The 26,089-nt window shown below is 40.1% G+C and overlaps 1 long non-coding RNA gene across 1 annotated transcript in view; it reads left to right on the top strand.

Moving 5' to 3' along the window:
* The first annotated feature begins 15,690 nt into the window (after positions 1-15,690).
* The window catches only part of LOC138784680 (uncharacterized), a 41,684-nt gene continuing 31,285 nt past the window's right edge, over positions 15,691-26,089 (top strand). The window contains exon 1 of the long non-coding RNA XR_011361903.1: positions 15,691-15,792. This is a non-coding gene — a long non-coding RNA (uncharacterized lncRNA). The remainder of the gene's footprint in view (positions 15,793-26,089) is intronic.

Genomic DNA, 26,089 nt, shown 5'->3' with positions numbered 1-26,089 from the left:
TAATTTTTAAATAGAAAACAAAAACTACGGCCCAAATGTGATGGATAGCAACCAATTAAAGTTTTAGCTTTTATTGCTCAAAATGAACTGAGATTAAATTCTATCTTTCTGGGTCTAAAATAAGACACCTTTATGTTTTAGACAGATTGATAGGCCATGTATTTATTACTGACCATACGACCACCTACGATCCTGAGCATGACAACACCCCAATACTACTGTAGGAATTGGTGCTGTTCAATTCAAAACAGTGAAAATCCACAGTACTGATTTAGTAGCCTCTTCTTTGATAGGTGTTTCAGCAGTTGAATCCTTTGGTGATTGGAAACTTATAGCATTTTCTGTGATGAGAAATCCCTTTAAAATGTCTTTCTCTTTGAAAATGTTCATGACTGTTTCATTTGGTCCATAACCCTTTAATGGCCAGAGAGTTTTCAACTTAATGGCTAGACATTCTTTAGCAATTTTGCACACATGGTAGGTTAACAACTGTAACTTTTTTTATTTGTTAGGCTAGACAAATGAATTACGTCTTTTGTGTAATGCTGTTTTTAACAAACTTTATAGTAATTTCTTTCCCTTCTTTAGTGTAATCAGGCGAAATATAGAATGTGAAGCAACAAAAAAATTATAGCTGTCTCAGCACAGTACATTTAAGGCACAATCAGGCAATTCTTCCAGAAGGTACTCACTATTCATATTATCAGCCACTGAAAAAAATCAACAGAAGCAGTAAGAAAAATAAGATGCAATGACAACTGAGCCTTTGAGCAGCTCCTGCGGAATTCACGGTTAGCCCATGATGACACTGTGGAATTGTTTTAGAATGTACTAACATTTTCAACAAACTGGGAAAACTTCCCCAAAAAATAAGTTAGTGTTAGTCTTTTTTCTGTGAATGAACTACCAAACTGCCAACAGTTTTACATACGTCTTACACAAAGGATGAACATACAACCTTTCAATTAGCTGTCTGTGGCTGCAATTCAGTAAAAACTAGATTTGCATTTCCAGGGAAAAACAAAGTGCTTGAAAAGAGCACCCCTTTAACAGTGACTTCCCTTTAAGAGAAACTTTAACCCTTGATACCCTCCCTTTAAGAGCAACTTTGGTAGAGTCCCTTTAAGAGCAACTTTGGTAGAGCCCTTTAAGAGAAACTTTGGTACAGTCCCTTTAAGAGCAACTTTAGTACAGTCCCTTTAAAAACAAATTTGGTACAGTCCCTTAAGGGGCGGCTTTGGTGACAACGCTTTGAGTAACCTATATACTGTCTCTTTACTTAGGTACCTTCTTTTGAAGACCAGCTCAAGTACTGACCCTTTAAGAGCGACTTGGGTACCGTCCCTTTAAGGGTGGCTTGGGTACCGTCCCTTTAAGAGTAGCTTGGGCACCATCCCTTTACGAGCGGCTTATATAATGCCTCTTTAAGAGCGGCTTATGTATTGCCCCTTTAAGATCGACTTGGGTACTGTCCCTTTAAGAGTGACATGGGTACCGCCCCTTTAAGAGTGACTTGGGTATTGCCCCTTTAAGAGCAACTTGTGTAATGCCCCTTTAAGAGCAACTTGGGTACCGTCCCCTTAAGAGCGACTTGGGTACCGTCCCTTTAAGAGCAACTTGGGTACCATCTCTTTAACAGTGGCTTGTGTACCATGCCTTTAAGAGGGACTTATGTAATGACCCTTTGAGAGCGACTTGGGTACCATCCCTTTAAGAGCGACTTTGGTACTGTCCCTTTTAGAGCGATTTGGGTACCGTCCCTTTAAGAACGGCTTGGGTACCGTCCCTTTAAGAGCGACTTGGGTACCATTCCTTTAAGAGCGACTTGGCTATCATCACTTTAAGAGCGACTTGGGTACCGTCCCTTTAAGAGCGGCTTGGGTACCGTCCCTTTAAGAGTGGCTTCGGTACCGTCCCTTTAAGAGCGGCTTGGGTACCGTCTTTTTAAGAGTGGCTTGGGTACCGTGCCTTTAAGAGGGACTTATGTAATGACCCTTTAAGAGCGACTTGGGTACTTTCCCGTTAAGAGCGGCTTGGGTACCGTCCCTTTAAGGGTAACTTGGGTACTGTCCCTTTTAAGAGCGACTTGGGTAACATCGCTTTAAGGGTATAAACCCACACACCGTATACGCAGCGTATTTACTGCTACGATACGCAGCAAATACGCAGCAAATACGCAGCAAATATGCAGCAGATTAGATCTAAATAACTGAACACAGCATCAAATCTAAACCATCAAATCTGCTGCGTATTTGTTGCGTATCTGCTGCGTATACGGTGTGTGGGTTTGAACCTGATTTTGGTACTGTCCCTTTAAGAACGGCTTGGGTACCGTCCCTTTAAGAGCGGCTTGGGTACCGTCCCTTTAAGAGCGACTTGGTTACCATCCCTTTAAGAGCGACTTGGGTAAGTCCCCTCAGCTCTGCTACTTTACTGAGTGAACTCTGCTACTTATAATGGTAAAGATCATTGCTCGGTTACCATGACAATCTTACTCATGTCAGTCAGACAAAATCGTTAAGGACATTCCATTCTATTGGCCAATAGTGGACATGTAACCGTGTGGATGTTGTGATACATTGCCTGACAAGACCTTAGAGTTCCTATTGGCTGCTATATTTCAGCTATTTGCATATGTGCTGTGATTGGCTGTTAGCGTTTACAGTGTGGCCATTATTTGCAATGGGCCATTATTTTCAATGGGAAATTAGGGGTCTTTAAACATAGATAGATAGCCCACCTCTCACAGCCGAGGGCTTTGAAACTCAGCTTGAACGGAGCCTGTGAGCAAAGCGGTTCAGGCTGTATTAATCGCCAAAAAATGGCTGGAAGAAGAAGCGGAAGGGGAAGAACAATACAGATTACAATATAGTGCTTTTTCAAGCACTATAATAAAACACTGTTTAAGAGTTGCTTGGGTACCGTGCCTTTAAGAGGGACTTATGTAATGACCCTTTAAGAGTGGCTTGGGTACCGTCCCTTTAAGGGTGACTTGGGTACTGTCCCTTTTAAGAGCGACTTGGGTAACATCACTTTAAGAGCGATTTTGGTACTGTCCCTTTAAGAGCGATTTGGGTACCGTCCCTTTAAGAACGGCTTGGGTACCGTCCCTTTAAGAGCGACTTGGGTACCATCCCTTTAAGAGCGACTTGGGTACGTCCCCTCAGCTCTGCTACTTTACTGAGTGAACTCTGCTACTTATAATGGTAAAGATCATTGCTCGGTTACCATGACAATCTTACTCATGTCAGTCAGACAAAATCGTTAAGGACCTTCCATATATTACATCTTCTATTGGCCAATAGTGGACATGTAACCGTGTGGATGTTGTGATACATTGCCTGACAAGACCTTAGAGTTCCTATTGGCTGCTATATTTCAGCTATTTGCATATGTGCTGTGATTGGCTGTTAGCGTTTACAGTGTGGCCATTATTTTCAATGAAAAATTAGGGGTCTTTAAACGTAGATAGATAGCCCACCTCTCACAGCCGAGGGCTTCGAAACTCAGCTTGAACAGAGTCTGTGCGCAAAGCGGTTCAGGCTGTATTAATCGACGAAAAATGGCTGGAAGAAGAAGCGGAAGGGGAAGAACAATACGGAATACAATATAGTGCTTTTTCAAGCACTATAATAAAACACTGTTTCACTGTAGTAAATTATCACAGAGGAGGGGCTGGGGCTCTGAAGTACAAGGCACAGGCACACGTCTTTTCAGCTCTGTTTAAAATGCCATCCATTATTTTGAATCTAAAATAACGGAAGTCATTTAGCTGTCAGTGCAATGACGGTTGTTAGTACATTATTCTAGTTTGGGATTACTAATTACCCTTTGGATGTGGCTTAATAGAAAAGTCCATTGAATTTAATAGTAAAAAAGGAGAAAGAACGGTGACAAAAGAAAAACTGTGTGAACAACTAATAAAAAAAGTCAGCTGTTTGCAAAAGACGTCCGAAAATAATGAACATGAACATTATTATGACGTCCGCGGCAATAACGTCCGTTATTTAATACATTGTGTGCATTTGATGTCTGTCTTTCCATTGCATTGCCATTGCAGTTAATTAAATCGTGGCAAAAGCAAACATTATTTTTAATTGCAAAATCAGACGCCTTTTCTCTATATTTGACGTTGTGTGAACATAGCCAGGGGGTGTAGAATAAAGTGGCACTTCATAGCCCCTGCCACACTGCTCTAACACCTGACTTTTCAAGTTTAGTCATATTTAGGGCCCTATTACACTAACAGATATCTGACAGATTATATGACAGATTTTTGCAGCCAAAGCCAGGAATGGACTATAAAGAGAAAACAGGTCATAAAGGAAAGACTGAGATCTATCCTCTTTTCAAATCCATTCTAGGCTTTGGTTGTAAAAATCTGTCAGATATCTGTTGGTGTAATAGGGTCCTTACTCTCTCAGAGCTTTGAACCATAGGGTGGTGGTGAGAGTAAAAGTGTGTACAGTATCTGGCACTTAAAAGGGGTCTATAAGAGAATGTTGAGGCTAAAGCCCCTATTACACGGGGCGAACTGGAGCAAGCGAGCCCCAACCAATGAGGTCAGCCCTCGCTTGCTGCCAGCGCTTTTACACACACCGACGAGGGGTAAATGTGGGGGAGCTGTGGGGGCTGCCCAGGCGATCTTTCGATCGTCTGGGGAGCTTGTAGGAGATAGCAGCGGTCTGCTGCCCCCACTCCTATTACACGGAGCAATGGCAGCACATTGTTGCTATGTTAGGCTGCCTTTACACAGAGAGATTTATCTGACAGATTTTGGAAGCCAAAGCCAGGAATGGATTTGAAAATAGGAGAAATCTCAGTCTTTCCTTTATGACCTGTTCCCTGCTCATAGTCTGTTCCTGGCTTTGACCTCAAAAATCTTTTAGATAAATCTCTCTGTGTAAAGGTACCCTTAGTCATTTGTGTTTCACTGTATTGAAAAACAATGACAGACAACGATCAGCCGACATCATTCATGTCTTCTGATCATTGCCTTCTATTACACAAAGCGATTATCGTCCGTAATTGCCGATGAGCAGCCAAAAACAGCCTATAATTGCTTTGTGTAATAGGGTGTCTGTTTCTTTGGGTCCTCAGTCACTGACAGTTTACTTAGCCAAGAACTGCACTGTCTCGCTGCAACTGATTGGCTGAGCAGGCTGTTAGTGACCAGGAAGCAGGAGAAGCAGATGGGAGTATGGGTAGGTAAAGCATTATCTTGTTTAAGGTCCATCAGCTAATTCAACAGGTTGTTCACCTTAAACTAAATTGTCCCCTATCCACTCACCCATACCAATGGCACCCCCCTACAGTTTGGCGACCGGTCATGACCCCAAACCAAAACCTCCCCACATACACCCTAAGCTCCTCTCCCCTTCCCGCCAGCTGATAGGTGGTATAAAAAAAAGTTTTCTAAATGACACAACTCATTTTTTGCATCTTAAACTGAGGAGGTTTTTATACTTCCATAACTATTGAGCATTACTTATGCCACCTAAATAAAAGCCTTAACATGCCTACAAAGCCATAGAGTGCCTTCTATGAGTTATGGCAAAGATCATCATAGTAAAAGACAATGCTGAAATGTCTCATTGGTTTACAATGCATCACTGTAAAGCTGTGCATGTGATTTATTGCAAGAAGAGGAGAACACAGAGACCGAAAATGCTCTAATTTGTTAGGCATGGGGTCCAAAGTGTACCTATAAATCCCTACAATGAGGCCTGTCACCACATTGTAACTCTAGAGCTAGACATTTTGAAATTAACCAGAGGCATGCCAGCTTAGTGCTTTAAGGCCATATGAAAGTTTCTCACTTATGAAAATACGTCAAGTCACACAGCAGTTTCACAGCAAGTTCTATCACAGTATGTAGCTCCTAATTAGATCCAGAAAAAATGTCAGCTAATGATATATTTGCTTCATGTCTATGTTTTGCTTGTAATATGTTGCCCAATGTAATTATTATAATATAGAGTGTAGAATAGTGCTCACTAAACACCTCCACTGACTGGTTTTACTTACTTCAAATGACTTCTTGCTTAAGGGCAATAACTTCTTTCATCACTTGTTAAAATAATTACCACCTATTACAAAAGAACATAATAAATAATACATAATGTAGCATTAAATAACTTTTTAACTGAGGCTTAAAATTAGAAGCTGAAACAATAATAACTCATCATGTTAAATTGATTAACTTGTAAGCTACCTCCAATATTCAGCTTGTTGCAAAAGGTGACCACCTTCCTTATGAAAGTTTGTGTAAGATATAAAAACATTGTAAGATAAGTTGGAGGGTACTCTATCTTTACTAAGGCTATGTTCACACTACGTAAGTTTCCGGCCGTAGCGCGTTCCGTGAATAAGCGGCCGGAGACTTACGTAGTTTGCGTATAATGGAAAGTATACGAAGTACGGCTGCACAGTTCACACTACGTACGAACTTACGCCCGGATCGTACGCAGCGGCGTAAAAAATGAACCAGACCATTGTTTGCGGACGAAAATGCCGTAACTTACGCCCGTAGCGTTACATGCGGTCCCGTACGTAGTGGTGATTTCTTCATTTTTGCAGCTTTTTGTGCCGATCCAAAAGGTTCTGTGGGGTGTCCGGGGCTAGTCGAAGCTTTCCAAGTAAAAGACCGCTGTCAGATGGCTACGTAGGGCGCTCGGGAAGCGTAAGTAGACTTCGGGCGTAAGTTCGCGGTCCGTACGTAGCCGGCCGCAAGTAGCGTAAATCTCCGGCCGGAGTTTACCGCGTATATGTCCGGCCGCGAAAATATGCGGCCGGACATATACGCAGTGTGAACATAGCCTTAAAGTGTACCTGTCATTATAATTTTCAAAATGTAAACCAAAAGTAGATGTGATATAAAGCAAGATTGCAATTTACATTCATTTTTTTGTAGTTATGGAAAACACAGCACTTCCTGTGTTCTGACTCTTTTTTTCTCTAAAAAAAAAAACAGGAAACAGTCAGAAAACAGGAAGTTCTGTGCATCCCAGGCCATCTGAGCGCTCACAGAGAGAATGCAGTCATGTGATTGATGGACACATTGAGCCGTGACTCTCTGTACTACCCGGAATTCCTATGTTTAGTCTCTTTTTTTTTAAACAGTACAAGTCAGAAAATCTGCCTTCTAAAGACTGGACCTGGATTTCTGGTAAGTTCAGCTTTGTTTTACAGCATGATTATAACAACAAAAATAATGAATGTAAATTGCAAATTTGCTTTATATCACATCTACTGTTGATTTAGATTTGAAAATTTATAACTACAGGGACACTTTAATCCCTAGGTGACAATAGTGTACAAGTATGGCATGGACACCTGTCACCAGATGACCCATTGTTTCCTGTGGCGCTATGAAGCAAGCTCAGCAATTGTGCTGCAGCCTGTCATTAACCCCTTAAGCATCATGAGGAGCTGCTGTCAATTACCAATTGGTAAATGACTGACTGGGAGTTCCGATCACATTCCGTGAATGCCAGACGTATACTGCTTACCTCCATACAGTCAGCTCAGCGATCTTCACATAAAGACTGCCATGCCCAGGCTCTGTGTGAAGACAGCTGATAACACTAATCAATGCTATGGCACAGCTTTGAGCAGTGTATGCAGTCTGGTGATTGCATGCAATAGTCCCCTAGAGGGACTTAAAAAGTGGGGGGGAAGTGTCAAAAAAATATTTTAAATATAACATAGCCCCTCCCCCAATTAAAGTTAAAATCCCCTCTCCTATTATACAATCAAAACACGTAAAAATAAATCAACATATTATATACTATAGTGTGCCTAATTTTCCAATCTATTAAAATATAACAATAGTGTTCCCACAGGGAAAGGGGAAAAAAACACCAGGATTGCTGATTTTTTGCTAACATTATACATAAAAAAATCCGAAAACATCTGATTTACGCAAAAATGATACTAACAAAACCTGGACATCATGGCGCAAACATATGACACCCCATACAGCCCTGGTAGGGGTAAAAATAAAACCATTATAAAAGTGCAAATAGGGCCATTTTAATAATCATTATTTGCAAAAAAAAAGTTTTACTGTAAAAAAAAAAAAAAGTAGACACTGGAACCCCCATGAAAGCTACAAAATTGCATTTTTTCCCTTAAATTTCCCTCTATAAATAATATTTTTGGGGTTCTGTACCTTTTATTTTAGTTTGAACTAGTTTACTATGAATGATAATCCTGAAATTTAGCAGTTTTCATTTTGGCCACTAGGCTTTAAACTAATATGAGACTTTCTTTTCTGTACAGATCATTTACCAACAGTGTCCTCCTTATAATCACAGACAGCAATACAATGACAGGTGACACCAGTATATAGATAACAGTTACACACAAAAGGGACATTTATCAAGGGCTTTGTCTATTTTTTATGTGAATAATTGGTTTTTATGATAATTTTTGTCTAAATTCTATTTATGAACCAGTATTCGACAGGTGACTATTTTTTAGTTGCAACTTTTTAAAAAATCTGCCTGTGTTGAGTTTGGTCAGTACCAGGTGATTTTTTTTTTATTGTGCAATGTTTTGGGAATATTTTGCGAATATTCTGAGAATATTCTATTTGCAAATTTATAAAAAAGTTTGTTAAATTATTTCTATTAGGCTGGGTAAAAACACCCAGACACAACGTCAAAAATAAAGAAAAGAATGTAAATTTTTGCCACGGTTTCACTGACTGCAATGCAGTGAATGGAAAAACGGCCGTCCAATGCACATAATGTATTGAATAACGGACGTTATCACCGCAGACGTCAAAATATTGATCATGACAATTGTTTTCGGATGTCTTTTGCAAACAGCAGACGTTGTTCAGACAGGTTTTTTTTTTTTTACCGTTCTTTCTCAATCTTACTAAATTCAATGGACTTTTCAATTAAGCCACACCCAAAGGCCAATTAGTAAATCCAAACTAGAATAATGTACAAACACTAGTCATGGCACTAAAGCCTCTATTACACAGGGCAATATTGAGGAGCAAAAAAGCGCTCGTTTGCTCCTCGTTTCCTGCTTGCCGCCGCCGCTATTCCGCGCGTCGGCGGCAAGCCGGTATGATTCCGGGGGGCCGTGGAAAAGTGTGCGGGGGGGGGGGGGCATCCTGGATGATCATCCGGGCAGCCCATAGAGCACCTATTCCATGGAGCTACGGCAGCATATTGCTGCATATCGCTTTCCTGCTGTTTGTTGAAAGACAAACAACAACAATGATTAGATGACATTGTTCATGTCGGCTGATAGTTGCTTTCTATTACACAAGACGATTATCGTCTTTAATGGCCGATATCAGCCGAATACGGATGACTAAACAGCTAAATGACGTTTGTTATTTAGACTTAACATGTGTTAACATAGCTATACTCTGTAGAAAATTTTAGACTGAATAGTAAATAGCCCCAATAGCTGTTGCTACCAACTCTGAACATGTCCCAGTATCTGACTCAGCATTTAAATGCATGTCATGCATGCATGTACAACAAGCATCAGAATGTAACAGCTTATATTCTTACTGCTTCAATTGTTCTTTAGGTTAAAGGTCTACTTCAGGGGGGGGGGCACTTTTTTGCTGGGACCGGGGAGGAGGTGGCTGAGGGAAAAGACATCCATTAACTTCCCTGGTTCCAGCGGTGGGTCCCGCATCGCGGCGCTCCGGTGCCCAGTTCCTGGCCGCTTCCTGGTGTCTGACGCGGGCCCGAGACGTGACGTCTTAGGTCCGCTCAGCCAGTCAGTGAAGGAGGCGGGATCCGTTTCAAGTCAACTCAGATCCCGCCGCTGGAGTACCCCTTTAACTCAAAGCATATGGCTATGTTCACACATAGTATTTCCGTCAGTCTTTTGGTCAGCGGGAATTATTACCGAGGGTTCTGGTTCGTACGAACCCGAACCGAACTTGGTTCGGACCATCCCTAGCCCTGAGCATTAAGACCAAAACAAGCTGCGGAGGCAAGGAGTTAATGTGGATGATGATTGTTATCTAAAAAATGTCCGTATAACAAATGAAATAAGTACTGGAAGCAGTAATTGTTATAGACATGAGATTTATAGGCATAATACATTTAATGGCCATGTTCGCACGTACTATTTACGTCAGGCTTTTGGTCAGTCTTTTTTCAATTAAAACCAGGATTGGGTTGAAAACACCAAAACTGTTCAAATTACTCCATTATAATTTTACCCTCTCAGCTCTACTCCTGCTTTTGGTTGAAAAAATACCAAAAGACTGACAGAAATACTAAGTGTGAACATAGCCTAAGTCATTAGCCAGACTATGTATGTGTGGAGTCTGTGTATATGCATGTTAGAAGTGTGTATGCACATGTAGGCCATGTGCAGGACAAGTGTTGGGAGGGATCTGGATAATTGCCTAGAGCCCCCATGCCCAAGGGTTGAAAAGATGGGGGGGTGGGGGGGAGTAAAAGCTAACCTGAGGCACTTCGACCTATCAGGCAAAGCAAGTGCAACTACTGGCAGTTGCTAACACTGGGGAATCCAGGGAAGTTGCCCATAATCCCAAGACTCCCAAGAGTCTGGTAGTGGCTCACTTTTGGTCCTCGTAAAGTATAGTATACAGTATGTGACTGTGTTGATAGAATAACATTCTCATTTGGAGCCCCATTTTCAACTTTGTCTAGAACTGCACTTAGTTTAAAGCCAGCCCTGCCAGTTTGTATAACATCAATATAAGTCTATAAGTATGTCTTCATTTAATGTGTATGCAGTAAGTACTGTTGATTATATTATTATTTATCACATTTTATTTTCATTCATGAACAACCCCAGCTTTTCAATTAAAAGTATTTTTTCTATCCACTCATTGAATGCTACTTTGTAGATAATAACTGCTAGAGATGAGTGAGTAGTAAAATGCTCGGGTGCTTGATACTCGAGACAAATATTTCCCGATGCTCAGGTGCTCGTTTCGAGTAAAGCTCTGCACAAGGAAGTTTGCGTGAAAACCTGGAAACCTTAGAAAATGAGGGAAACAACACAGAAATAGGAAACAGCAGGGTCAGCATGCACAGTGCGGTAGATATCGCGGAACTCAGTGTCGGACTGGGGACAGAGTATATGATTCTGGGGGCCCACCAATGAAGAACCAGTGAAAAAAGACATGTCAGTCAGTGTTAGTGCAGGTTCTAAACGAGGAGGCCCACGGAAGATTCTCTGGTCCTTTGGTGGGCCAGTCCGACACTGGCTGAACTACAGATCCCAGCCAGCTAAGAGAAGCTTCAGCAACAGGACAAATTGACTACTGACAGCTGCACTACAAGTCCAAGCCCAAAAATTTAAGCCCTTAGAAGGACTGTTGGGTTCTTCATGTTGGATTCCTGCTCAACGGCACACTAATTCCCTGCCTAACACTCTCCCTGACAGACAGCAGCTCTCTCCCCATGCTTATCCAGCCTGCGTCTGAGGCGAGCATCGCGGGACCTGATTCTTATATGCCAAGTCATCTGATCTGGCCAGCCAATCGCTGCTATCGACATGTAGGGTTCCCATGTGATGCTACAAGCTCCCAAAGACTCTCCTGTATGCTGATTGGCTGTGAAAAAGCTGCCAAACATGCAGGAAGAGGAAGATGACATTGTCTCGAGTATCACAAGATGCTTGTTCGAGTAACGAGCACCATCGAGTACCCTAATACTTGCACAAGTACTAAGCTCGGACAAGCTTGCTCGCTCATCACTAGTAACTGCCCATTTCCTCCAATCACAGCTCAGCTTTCATTTTTCCAGAGCTGAAAGCTAAGCTGTGATTGGTTGCTTTGGGCAGTTTACACCAGTTCCTGTTTTAGACTATGTTCATACAACATCATAAAAAAGTGAAAAGGCATCCGCTTTTTCTATTTTAAATGATGTCTATTATTGCTGTGATTCAATTGACTTCAATGCAATGCAATGCAATGGGATGACGGACGTCTAATGCACACAATGTATAAAATAATGGATGTTATTTGTGCGGATGTCAAAATAATGATCATGTCAATTATTTTCAGACGTCTATTGCAAAGAGCGGTCATTATTCTTTAGTTGTTCAAATGCAGTTTTTCTTTTTTCACTGTCCTTTCACTGTTTTTACTAAGAAATTCAATGTACTTTTTTAATTAAAGACACACCCAAAGGTCCACCTAAATCCACCTAAGGGTCCATTTACACAGAAGGATTATCTGACAGATTATCTGCCAAAGATTTGAAGCCATAGCCAGGAATTGATGTGAAAAAAGGAGAAATCTCATGCTTTCCTTTATGACATGATACCTGTTTATAGTCTGTTTCTGGCTTTGGCTTCAAATCTTTGGCTTCAAATCTGTCAGATAATCTTTCTGTGTAAATGGACCCTAAGGCTAGAATAATGGACCCTAAGGCTAGAATAATGGACCAACAGCCATCATTGCACTGACAGGCGGGCCAAACAGACTCATTTTAAACTGAGCTGAAAAAACATAGTTGTGTGAACATAGCATTGCACAGTTTGATAAATAAGCCATTGTTTTAAGAGAATTTGACTTATTTGTACCTATTCCCTACTTTTTTTAGCAGGTTCAGTGAAGCCGTCATTTTCTAAGTCATTGTTGATGTCAACACATTCATCTATTTATAACCTCAAGTATTGTAAAATATATTCTATTAGCTCCGACTAAATCTTAATGATTCTTTGACTAAAGTTGTCCCATGCTCTGTAAAGAAATTAACTACAAAAATATCCATAGTAATTTCATGGCTGATAGTGGTTTAATAGATTTGTCCCACATGCATCGTAAACCATGTGCTGCACATTCCAAGTGATTATGCAAACTCTGGTATGTCTCAGTTGATGTCATGTGTCACTATATATGTTTCCCTGGAATAACTAGCAGAGGCTGGTAAAGTGCATAGCTATTAAAATACACTGAAAGATAAACAGCTATTATCTGAAAGGAAGTTGCAGTAGGCTTCTATACTTATTACAAGTATCATCCTCCAGCGTACCACTTCTTTGTAGTCTTATAGTAGGCATGTTAAGAATGTCCATATTTAGGCCTCTAAGTGATGGAACAAAGTTACTGATTATAACTAACACTGCCATTAGTCTTAGATTTTAATTTGGACTATTTTTTTTTTTTCATCTGTCCTTCCTTAAAGCGCTCCTGTCAACTTTTTACAGGTCCTCAGACCTTAGATCAGAAATTACTGATCTTAGTAGGTCTCACACCTGACTTACACTCAACTCGTTCTCTCCATAGACTCTAATAAACAAACAAGTCAGAATTGATTAACAACCAGGCGAGAGGTGCATGTTGCGCATCTTTATCTTAGGATTGCAAAAGGTCTCAGGTGCAACTGTTACTGTGAATGACTTTAAAGTAACCAACAATTTAGATTTGCATGGTTTTGGCTATGGGATGAGGAGTATTATTTTAAACACTAATACCAACAATAAGATGGGATTCAAATAACACAAAAAGCTTTATTTTCCTGTTGTTATCTATAGGTCATCTATGATTTGTGGTGGTGATGAAAAGGTTAACATATGGGATTTATTTATTTATTTATTAATATTTCTTTATTAATCTGTTTTTCTTTTTTTTCCCCATACATAATAAGAAAACAAGTACAAATAGCAAACTTGAACACTACACCAGGTAGCATAACATACAATACATAAGAATATAAGACAACAATTCGCATTCATTTACAACCTCACAGTCCAAGCCAACCAGGCGTAATCAAAAGTGGAAAAAGCCACTCAGTAACAATGTATCATTTATAAAAATTGAACACTTTCCCTTCAACCATCCTCCATTTCCCCCCTCTCCTATCCGGGTGGACCACGACAAGAAAAAACAAACAAAAAAACGAATCCATTAAGTTATCTTCATGTTAACTAGGTCTCCCATGCCACCTCCCCTTTCGTACCACGTCTCCTAAACCACACTTGCTCATATTGTTTTATCAATCCTGTTAAGTTGGACCACTCCTCAACAGAAGGCGGAAGTGAAGAACCTCAATTTTTTAATATCTCTAAGCTAGCCAAAAATAGGCACAGATTTACAACAGTTTTATGTTTGTGTTCTGTTACTCCCCCCAAATCACCAAGAACCGCCAGCATCAGGTGAAATAGCAGAGAGCAATTTAGTTTACCTTGCAGAATCTAAAAAACATCTTGCCAATATTGGGTTGTCTTCGGGCAATTCCAGAAAACATTAGCTAGGTCTGCCTCTCCTGATTCACAGCGGGTACATTTAGAAATCTCCCTGATCCCCATGTTCAAGAGGCGGGGGGGGATAATAACTTCTGCGTGTGATTCTAAACTGGGCCAGTTTATGGGGTTCTGCCAACGATACCAGGCTCAAGTTTTCCAAAATATCCTGCCACGTGGAGTCCCCAATAGGTCCCCAGTGCCTCTCCTACCTTTCTCAAGATTTCAGCCCGACTGACTGAGTGTCATTTGATCCCAATAACCTATATATAAAAGCTATCCCTTTCTGGATTCATTCTTTATGTTCACACACAACTGAAAAGTAATTTACCATTTTGAGTATGAACTGACCAAAAGTTAGTTTTTCACAAACAGAATCATAACAACTTTATCAACTATAAGGAAAACTGCAGAGAAACAAACCATTTCACCTCCAAATCTCAAGCCTTTAAATCCCTAAGACCCGATATTGTACTTTCTGTGTAAATACACCTATTGGTAAAATTAAGATGTTACAAATGTAAACCTATGTTTTCTATACTAAGTACAGTTTTTGCATACACATCTATGGGTAATTATAGACATATGATATTACATCAACAATGGCTAGACTACAACAGTAACATATAGACAACACACAAAATCTAACATAATATAACCTAAAACCTATATTATATAACTTATGACTGGCTGCTTCATGATAATAAAGCAATTATTTTATATGCAGCTAACACGTTTTTACATTGCTTTGGGGCAGCAGATATGTTTCTGAATAATTGCAGGACATTTGTTTTATTTTCCTAACTGCTTGTTATTGTTTGTTGGCCAGATTATCGGATGTACATGGCCAATTACGGGCCATTCAGGCCGAATCATTTGGTGTAATAGGACCAAGATCAGTTCACATGCACAATGTTGAAAACATGACCTGATGCACAATGTTGAAAACTTCCTGATCATGACAGCGACGCTCTGCTTCTCTTCGCTCCGTGTAATAGGAGTGGCGGTTGAAGACCATCGACAACTTCAATGGGCAATACGAACAATCTTAGAATCATTTGGGCAGCCTCTGTTGCTGATCCCTGCTTGCTATCTATGTGTGTAATAGTGTGGCCCAGGGTAAGTTTAACTGTTACTGTGAAGGGTTAAATAATGACCTTTCTCTGTCAGTGTTTTTACCTTATAACAACGGGATCTAGTTCCTTTCTGTCTTTTTCCCACAACAGAAAGGCAGTTGGAGAGTGTCAGTGGTGCCAGCACACAACAGAATCCTGGCTCTTGTTACCTGAGGGCAAACACTCTGGCTGCATCCCCACACAAGATCCTTCTATGCTCTCCTCTCTTTCCCAGCATGCACAGCACACATCTGCCTGTTACCTCTTTCACTGCTGAACAAATACCAATGTTGTGTGCTGGCACCACTGGCACTTTTCAACTGCCAGACAACAGTCAGTCAACAGTCAGTCAACTGCCAGTAACAGTCAAACTTACCCTGGGCCATAATACTGAAGCACCGACAGCGAGCAGGGAATGAGGGGGAAGCGAGCGCTGAACTAACTCGATTCCCCCTCATTAACGTGCCAGGTAATACGCCTTAAGAGGATGTTGTTTTTATATTTTATATTTGGCAAAAGGGGGTTAAAACACTTCAGTTATATTGTAAAATGATTGGACTGGATGATACATCTGAGATTAGTGACCAAACATCATGTTTATAGTCATATACCCACATATCCCTAGCAATGTGGAAGGAGACTGTAGTGATCAATCTTATTGTTCGCTTCAGCCACTTTAAGTGCTCAAGATACATGCCTTTCATGTTGGAAGCCTGGCACTCTCTACATTGAGAGCTGCCCCAGCTTCTTCTCCCTGCCATGATTTACAGCTGTAGTGGTTTCCTGATCGGATGCCAGAGCTGTCACTCCCTTTAAAATGCAATTTGAATTTGACACTACCTGTCTCCAATTGCACATTCAATAAATTAACCAGGACTTCTAGATATATGTTAAGGTTTATTTGCTCTATAGTAGTAAAAATGTGCCTGCAAAAATCATCAGCCCCAGTACTTTTGTTTTACTCATGCCTATAGGAAAAAGGTAGAAAGCAGATGTGGTATGACTAAAGCCAATGAACAATTGAAGTGTCTGAGAGGCAGGAAGGAACTGGCAATGTCTTGCTAGTAGTAAGTTTGCTAAGTTTAGAGAAAACACTGAAGGGCAGAGTAGGAGTCACTTTACATTAGACATAATTATCTTTAAATAGCCAATGAGGCCTACTTCACACTTGCTTTTTTAAGATTGGATTTTAATGGTGTTATTTAGGGGTTGTTGTTTCCTTTTTCTCATCTTCCTTTTTTTTTTTTTTTTTTTTTTAATTGATTTGTTTTAATGTTCATTCATTTGTTTTTAACGTTTGGCATCTGACTCCCAGTGGCTGGAGAAGTTGGGTGCTTCCCCAGAGCTCCCAGGTAAAACATGGATACAGCCTATGGCTATGTTCCCACGTCATATGAGACCGGCAGTTCCGTGACCCGTAAAGATCATCCGTCCGGTACTTAAGTGCTGGCCGGGATGATCCGGGCAGAGACCGGCCGTTCTGTGGCCCGGCCGGTCTCTGCCCGGATCATCCCGGCCAGCACTTAAGTACCGGACGGATTATCTTTACGGCCGCAGAGCTCTGATGCGGGCACATCAGAGCTTCCCAAAGCGCCCTCCTCCAGGGTTTGTTGTGCTGGTCGGTATGCTGAACAGTGATCCTGTTCATAAGATGACTGAACATTAAGGAGCATGTTACCATGCCCCTCCCTTTGTGTCCTTCATAGACAGATATGGGCTCAGTGGTGGATAAAGAGGGTGGGGAATGGTCACAAGCTCCTCCATTATCAGCCATCTTATGGACAGAATCCTCCTGGAGGAGGGGTACCTAATATCTGCTATGCAAGGCAGACAGGTTGCTATTGTCAGTCAGTGCAGTGAGTACATGTACTAATACTGTACACTGAACAATTTTACTATAAGGTGACAACCCCTTTAAAATGACAAACTTTATACTTAATGACAGTAGCATTAATACTTTATTACTTTGTTGGATATGCAGGCTACAATCTCCAATCCTTAAGTAGGTAAACTGGTGTCCAACAAGAGTAACACATTCCATTGTCCTTTTTCAGAAAGTAAGGATGGCACTAATGACCTAAGAAATCGCTAAGACATATGTGTGTCCAGATGTGCTTCTCCTTAATTAATAGAAGCCTTGTACATACATGATGTTGTGTTGATAGCAAGTACAAGTCTCTAGGGAGTCATATGCAAGCTGACAACACCATTCCCATAGGACAAAGTAAAAAAATTAGACTGATTATGTGTTTGTCTCTATAACCATAAAATAATTGCACATTACAGTTTAGTGGGAAACTTTGTACTATATGACATGCTTCTTTCCCCTCTTATCAAGCCCATCGAACCCCCCCCCCCACCCAAAAAAAAGAAAAAACTTTCTTTTTTGCCCCCAGAGTTCCTTTCTGTGTTTACCAGTTTACTAGATATACTATCAGTTCACAGAGAGATCAGATACATGCAAGTCTAAGGGTGGTATTACACGAAGCGATTTTTTTCAATTAACGATTAACGATAAACGATCTCCAACGATCGCAATAGCGGTTGCCTAATAATCGTTCGTTTTACTACACGGAAAGATTATCGGTTATATTGGAGCAACAAAATTCAAGAACACTCCCCTTTCAATTTGCGAATGAACAGGGAACGGCTAACGACATCTTATTCAAACGAACGATGTGCGAACGATGTGTAAAAGACAAACGATAAAAATAGATTCAAAACCTATTAAACGACCAGCGACCAATCGTTCGTCGTTTAATCGTTGTCTACTATTACACTTAAAGATAATCGTTCAAATACGACCGATTGAACGATTATTCGAACGATAATCGCTTCGTGTAATACCACCCTAAGGGAAGGGAAAGGGCAGAGAGGGATATGGGATAGGGGCACTTCAGAAAGTGGAGGCTGACAAGAGCAAAACCCCCTCTTCTCTGCATTTGCAGGGTGGGGCTCTGCTCCCATGTTCTTTCTTGTCTGTCATCCTTTGGTGTGTTTTTAATTGAAAAGCCAATTTTTTAAAAAATTGTATAGTAAAGGTAGTGAAAAAAGAAAAACTGTATGTGAACTACTAAAAAAATAGCATCCGTTGTTTGCAAAACACATCTGAAAATAATTGTCATGAACAGTATTTGACGTCCGCCTCAAAAGATACCCGTCAATGAATAGACTGTGTGCAAATGATGTCCCTGATTCCATAGACTCAAATACAATAAATTGAAATAAGAATAAGAAAATTCTTTATTTAGTGTGAACATAGCCTATAACAGGTATCTTAAAGTCTATGCTCCATGTACTAGCTCAGGGAAATTAGAAATGCAGTCTAAAGAGCTGAAATCTGATTTACATACTAAATAAAAGTTTTATACCGGCAATAGTGCTGCTACTCAGGTGCACACATGTCAGCTTTGTAACGAAAAATACCCTTAGGGTACAAACCTACACACCGTATGCAGCAGATTTGATGGTGCAGATTTGATGCTGTGTTCAGTTATTTAGATCTAATCTGCTGCGTATTTGCTGCGTATTTGCTGCGTATCGCAGCAGTAAATACGCTGCGTACACGGTGTGTGGGTTTATACCCTTAAGCAACATGTATGCTTCAAGAAATATTCCAATAAATGTCTTTAAACATTCACTTTATTGCACATATCAAATAAAATTAGTAAGGTGAATCTGCATATCATTGTGTCTACGAGAAACGCCAGGAAAAAATATAAGCAAATGACAATGTTCTCAACCTGGGAACCCTTGGTATTGTAAAGCTCTGGTCATGGAGTGGATAATTAGGAAAACACACAATAAATTTGAACATTTGATGGCCATGTTTCTTTTTCAAATTCTGTCCAAAATTATTAAACCAAATGAAAACATGGACCATTTACTAGTTTACATTGATTGGACACATCATCAAGGATTGCCAAGGTCAGTTGTTTTAACAAGCAAGGTCTGATTTAAGTAACTGACCAAGACTCAATAAAGTGATTGTTAGAGCAAATTGAATTATGCTTTCCCATCAAGGAATGCTAGAGTTGACCTGACTCACGGGTCACATCCCACTATAATGACCCTGCCACGAATAATCTGTACTGTTTCAAGCACTCAATTGATTCCTACACTGATAGTCTTACGTGTGGATTCCCCAGCCTGTTGACATATGTATCTGCCGGATTTGGGTGCTTTACTTCTGCCATACTTTCTGTGTCATTGAAGATAACTAGAAATATTAAAACACGCAAACCCCCAAAAAACTCCAAGAATACTACTGTCTGCATTTTTTAGCACTTGTTAAACATCTGTTTAATCTCAAGACAAAGTACCAGTCTCCAGAGGATTTCCTCAGTCTGTTTCTTTATATTGCCGTAAGCATGTCTTCTTCTATGAAGTCCCTCCAAAACAAGCCTTATGGTTATATTCACTTGCACAGGCTCCCAGCATTCCTACTGTAGAATAAGAAAGGTACAATGTTAGTGGTGCTGTAGATAACCTTTTGGCCTTAGCAAAGACGTCACAAAGAAATATTGTGCCCAAAATAGGATAGCATTAAGTCTGCTTTGAGATACTGCTTACATCTTTTTCCTCTGGTCACGGGCTAATGGATGGTAATGCATAAAGAGTTTATTGTGATAAGAAAGCTATAAAATCCCTATCAGTCTCTACTATGGAGATTTACCTTGCTATTAGGGGAAGAATATTCTGTGCTTAAATAACCTACCTAGCAATATAAAATGGTTCTTTAACCAGTCATTAAATTAAGTAAACAAAATCCAGAGTTAGAAAGTGAGCGAAGTTTACATGTAACTGCAATGAGGGCATGTTGTCTCCAGTTGATATATCTAATACATGTACAAAAAATTTTAAAAAAAGGGGGCGGAGAGGGGGGGGTTGTGTAGACTTAATTATTTAAAAGGAGGATGGAGAGGATGATGGCAGAGGGATGCTCAGAGTCCCACCAGTGCCCTCTGTCCCTCAGTATCCCCCTGCCATCATCCTCTTCAGCAACCACAGCCCGCACAGCTCTGGGAGTCGGGTCGTGACATCACCATTTTACCCAGGAAGTGAAGCCTTAATAGAGTAGTAAGTACAGGTAAAAAAGCACTTTGTAAGCATTTCCCGAAATAAGTATACATTAGTGATTTGTATTTTTTTTTTTTTTTTTTTTTTTGGGGGGGGGGGGGAGGGGGCAATACAATACCTTCATAAAAAATTTTGCTGCACTTCTCCTTTAAATGATCATTTTTCACGCCTTCCCAAGAACAGAATAAGCTCATATTTAATAAGATTAGTACAGTGTTAATGCATAACTAATTATTTTTTTTTAACCATATAGAAGATGTGCTTTAAAGGCGTAATCTTATCTCCTTAACATTTTTTTAATTATTAGATAGCAGCAGAAGAAGTAGCAGTAGCAGTAAGCAATTTTGCAAATGCTCTTCATTAGCAAAATTGCTTGCTTTTGAAGCAGTGCCAGGTTCTCTGTACCTGTAACGACCACAGCTCTCCATTCTGTGAGTGGTGGTAAGCTTTGGCAGCTGAGTACACTCAGCCAGCTTCTGTGTCTGCCATTCAGATACAGACAGCTCCAGGGCTTGTGGATTGTCCCTGCAGCCATCTGTGATCTCATTGGGAGACACAAAGATGCAGAGCTGATTCACCAAACCAGGAATTGAGAGGGGGACACAGATGAATCCGACAGAAAAAAAAAACTTTAGGGCCCGTGCACACAGAGCAAAAGAGGCGGAAATTTTGCCTGTCCCATTTATTCAATGGGATTTCTTGTGCACCTTTTCTCTCTGCTAAAAGAATTGACATGTCAATTCTTTGAGCAGAGAGCGGAGGCACACGAGAAATATTTGATACATTGACGATTTTGCAAGTTCTCCCACCTACAAAGAATGGTGAGGTCTGTAATTTTTATCATGGGTACACTTCAACTGAATTTTAGTGCATTAAATACAAAGCAAAAAATCAGTCTCTTACAGACCTGTAAGTTTTCCTTTTAGAAGCTCCACTTACTCTGCACTCTTTACCTGTATTAATTGCCCCTGTTTGAATAAGTTATCTGTATAAAGAACACCTTTCCACACACACTCAGTCAGTCACATTTGAACCTCTTCACTACGGCCAAGACTAAAGAGCTGTCTAAGGACACCAAGGACCAAATTGTAAACCTGCAAAAGACTGGTATGGGCTACAGGACAATAGCCCAGCAGCTTGGGGAGAGGGGAACAACTATTTGTGCAATTATCAGTAAATTGTCAATCTACCTCAGTCCAGGAGCTCCATGCAAAATCTCGTTTTGTGGGATAAGCATGATTTTGATTTTATATTCCGCCTCACACAGTTGAAGTATCCCTACAATAAAAATTACACACCTCTTTACTCTTTGTAGGTAGGAAGACTTGAAAAATCGTCAGTGTATCAAATACTTATTTTCCCTACTGTACATTCTGCATATATTTATACAAATACACAATAGTCAGTGTCAAATTCCAGTGCCTTTAATATTGCGCCAATGTAGTATAATTCCTGGGCAGAAGTAACAAGAGAGGAGGAATTAATGTCTTTTTTCCCCAGTTCTATTAATATAACCTTCTGGAGAAGTCAGTGTGGAAAGACTGCTAACAGGAAATCTTTCAACTGTCCCACATTACCCACTAAATACCTAAAACAGTCAGATGTCAAACAAGCCTTTAAATAATGACAGCTAAATGACTTCAGGCACCATGCATCCAGCTGAAGTTGAGCTTTATAGATGCTCTCTTACATTATCTTGGACTCTTAGCTGCCACTTAAACAATTGGTTTTGCCAAGAATTTGCAAACTGCACGTCTTTAGAGACAGATATTTTACAGACAAGTTACATTTAAAGTTATACTCCATTCTAAACTTTTACATCCTGTTATGCCTAGTGCAAACTATGGAGGAATGGTGTATTACATAAATATTTTAAGCATATCACATATCATGTCCTGCATCAGACATTGCACGTTGGCCCACATTTATCAATCTGATAGATTTGATAGATAGATCTATCAATCAATCTATCTATCTATCAAAGTCCAAAAGCTGAAAGCTGAAGCTGGTCTGTGATTGGTTGCTATATGTGTCTGATTTTTGTCTCTGGCACATTTGATAAATCTGGACTATTGCATCTGCTAGAGATGAGCACATGATCAATACTGAATGATCAGACTCAACATGATCAAGTTGCGCTCATCTCTATCACACTTACAGTATGTGATGTAGGAGCAGTATTAATGATTTCATTGTTTTCTCATTTTCTTTTCATTTATTTAGGACTCCTGTTGCTTAAAATAGACATATGTTAAATTTCATCAAATTAAATATTACTGAACTTAAAGTTTATCTGTTATTTCAAACAATTTAGCAAAATCAACAGTAAAAGCGAATAGAAGAAACTCTAATAGATTTGATTAGGGCGAGGTCTGAGACACAGTTTCTCATAATCGCTGGTACTATTGATTTCTGCATTGTTGTTTGAACTGACAGTTACACTTTAATTTGCACCTATCATTAAAAAAAAGGGCTTCTAACATAGCGACATGTCAAAAGTTTGTATCAGTAAGGGTCTGGGTACTGAGACCCCCACCAATCACTATGTCAATGGGGCAGAATTGCTCAGCAGCTTGTGCTTTCCCCTATATTCTCTGCTATAAGCTTGTTATAGGAGTACTCTGCTTTGTATTGGGAGCCTATGAAAGTCCTGATATAAAGAATTTAAAGAAGTTCATTAGACTTCTATTATATTTCTGTAGACTGTTCATATTAGCAGTTACAGCAGAGATGAAGGGGTACAGCACACACTGCTTAGCATGTCTGCTTGTCTTTGTTTTAGCGATCGGCAGGTCTATCAACACCAGGACCCCCACGACACAAACTTCTGTCAGAATTTTTTTTTAAATGATAGTTACACTTTATGGCTATGTTCACACAACGTCAAAAATAAAGAAAAGGTGGACGTTTTTGCGATTTAAAATAATGTTAGTTTTTGCCGTGATTTAACTGACTGCAATGGCAATGGGAAGACGGACGTCCAATGCACACAATGTATTGAATAACAGATGTTTTTACCGTGGACGTTAACATAATGAACACGATCATTATATTCGGACGTCTTTTGCAAACAGCAGACTTTTTATTAGTTGTTCACACACAGTTTTTCTTTTCTCACTATTCTTTCTCCGTTTTTACTATTAAATTCAATGGACTTTTCAATTTAGCCTCACCCAAAGTCCAATTAGTAACACCAAACTAGAATAATGTACCAACAGCCGTCATTGCCTAAGGGGGAGGCCAGACAGCTAAATGACGTCCGTTATTTTACACTGAACATGACAGACGTAATTTTGAACAAAGGAAAAAAAAAAAAACGTTTTGGGAACATAGTCTATTGAAGACTGCATTTTAGTTTGTTTTTCAATGAGTTGGTGGAGTTATGGATGAACTGTTGACTACCATTATTCTGTATGGTGTGTGTACTGCTGGCCAATTTCCCATTGACTTCAATGGAGTGCATTATTATATTGAAAACTTAGCCATTTTAACTCAAAGTTACTGTATTTTACCTTTATTGTACAGAGCATGAACATAGCCTTATGGTGTTCTTTTGGCTATGTTCCTACTACAAAAAAATGACTGTCTTTCTGGATGGCTGTAATTTTTGTACTAATCGACAGCCATCCATCAGTAATGTTTGCCACAAATAGAGATCATGATAAGTATTTTGTGGCCATCATTACTGATAGATGGCTGTTGGTGCTAAAATAACTGCTGTCCAGAAAGAAGAATGGCATTTTTACATAGTGGGAATATAGCCCCTTGGGATATAAGTGACATGTTAACTTCATTCTGTAGGTCAATACAAATATGAAAATATCATGTTTAGGGTGCCTTCACACATATCGACTTGCAGCAAAAAACTTGCTGGGAGTTTCTGCTACGAGCCGAGGTCCTGGAAGGCCCCTATCACTACATACAAGCAGTGGTCTGAAAGACCGCTGCGTGTATGTAATGCAGCCGCCCCCATAACCCCTTCGGCTCCTGCACCGCTGTCTCCATACATTACCTGGCTCTGGCTGCACGGGGTCCCGGGGTCCTGCTCTGCTGCCCAGCCAATCAGTGGCTGCGGCTGGGCAACACACTGATTGGCTGGGTGGCAGAGCAAGACGTCGGGATCCCGTGCAGCCAGAGCCAGGTAATGTATGGACATGGACGTGACCGGTGCGGGAGCCGAAGGGGTTAAGGGGGCGGCTGCATTACATACACGCTGCGGTCTTTCAGACCACTGCTTGTATGTAGTGATAGGGGCCTTCCAGGCCCTCGGCTCGTAGCAGAAGGTCCTGGAAGTCGGTATGTGTGAAGGCACCCTTAGGATATGTTCCCACACCGTATCTTTGGTCAGTATTTTGCAACCAAAACCAGGAATGGATTAAAAACACAGAAAGGTGATGTTCACAAACTGTTAAAATTGAGTGGATGGTCATCATTTAATGAAAAGTAATTGTAATAATTTTAAAACAAAGGCTGGTATTTGCCATTAAATGGCGGTCATCTATTCAATCTCAACAGTGTGTGAACATCGCCTTTCTGTGTTTTCAATCCACTCCTGTTTTGGTTACAAAATACCGTCTAAAATACTAAGCAAAAATAATGTGTTGGAACATAGCCTTACATTGTTTTCCATATTTTTATCATTGTTTTATTTTTTAGAGTACACCACCCCACCCCCACCCCATTTTATGATCGGTCAGGATCACAGTGGTTGGACCTCCAACAATTGCCTAAAATCTCTCCTCTGGATGGCATTTTGCTCAGTTTTAGATGAGAGATGAGATTAAAAACCAGTAATTCAGTTTTTGTTCAGACAGGTTTTTATATGTTTCACCATATTTTGACAAACAATAACTTTTTATTTTTAGGCTGACTGAGTTATGCCAGGCCTTGTTTTTTGTAGGATGAGCTGTAGTTTTTATTAGTGCCATTTTTGTGGTACATGCAGACTTTGTTTAAATTTTTGGAGACAAGGCAACCAAAAACTGCAATTGTGGTATTCTTTCAGACCCCCACCAATCGCTATGTCTAAGGGGCAGAATTGCTCAGCAGCTTGTGCTTTCCCCTATATTCTCTGCTATAAGTTTGTTATAGGAGTACTCTGCTTTGTATTGGGAGCCTATGAAAGTCCTGATATAAAGAATTTAAAGAAGTTCATTAGACTTCTATTATATTTCTGTAGACTGTTCATATTAGCAGTTACAGCAGAGATGAAGGGGTACAGCACACACTGCTTAGCATGTCTGCTTGTCTTTGTTTTAGCGATCGGCAGGTCTATCAACACCAGGACCCCCACGACACAAACTTCTGTCAGAATTTTTTTTTAAATGATAGTTACACTTTATGGCTATGTTCACACAATGTCAAAAATAAAGAAAAGGTGGACGTTTTTGCGATTTAAAATAATGTTAGTTTTTGCCGTGATTTAACTGACTGCAATGGCAATGGGAAGACGGACGTCCAATGCACACAATGTATTGAATAACAGATGTTTTTACCGTGGACGTTAACATAATGAACACGATCATTATATTCGGACGTCTTTTGCAAACAGCAGACTTTTTATTAGTTGTTCACACACAGTTTTTCTTTTCTCACTATTCTTTCTCCGTTTTTACTATTAAATTCAATGGACTTTTCAATTTAGCCTCACCCAAAGTCCAATTAGTAACACCAAACTAGAATAATGT

Source organism: Dendropsophus ebraccatus, chromosome 2 (assembly GCF_027789765.1).
Source record: "Dendropsophus ebraccatus isolate aDenEbr1 chromosome 2, aDenEbr1.pat, whole genome shotgun sequence".
In the NCBI taxonomy this organism is placed as follows: Eukaryota; Metazoa; Chordata; class Amphibia; order Anura; family Hylidae; genus Dendropsophus; species Dendropsophus ebraccatus.
This window is presented reverse-complemented; position numbering and strand designations above follow the sequence as displayed.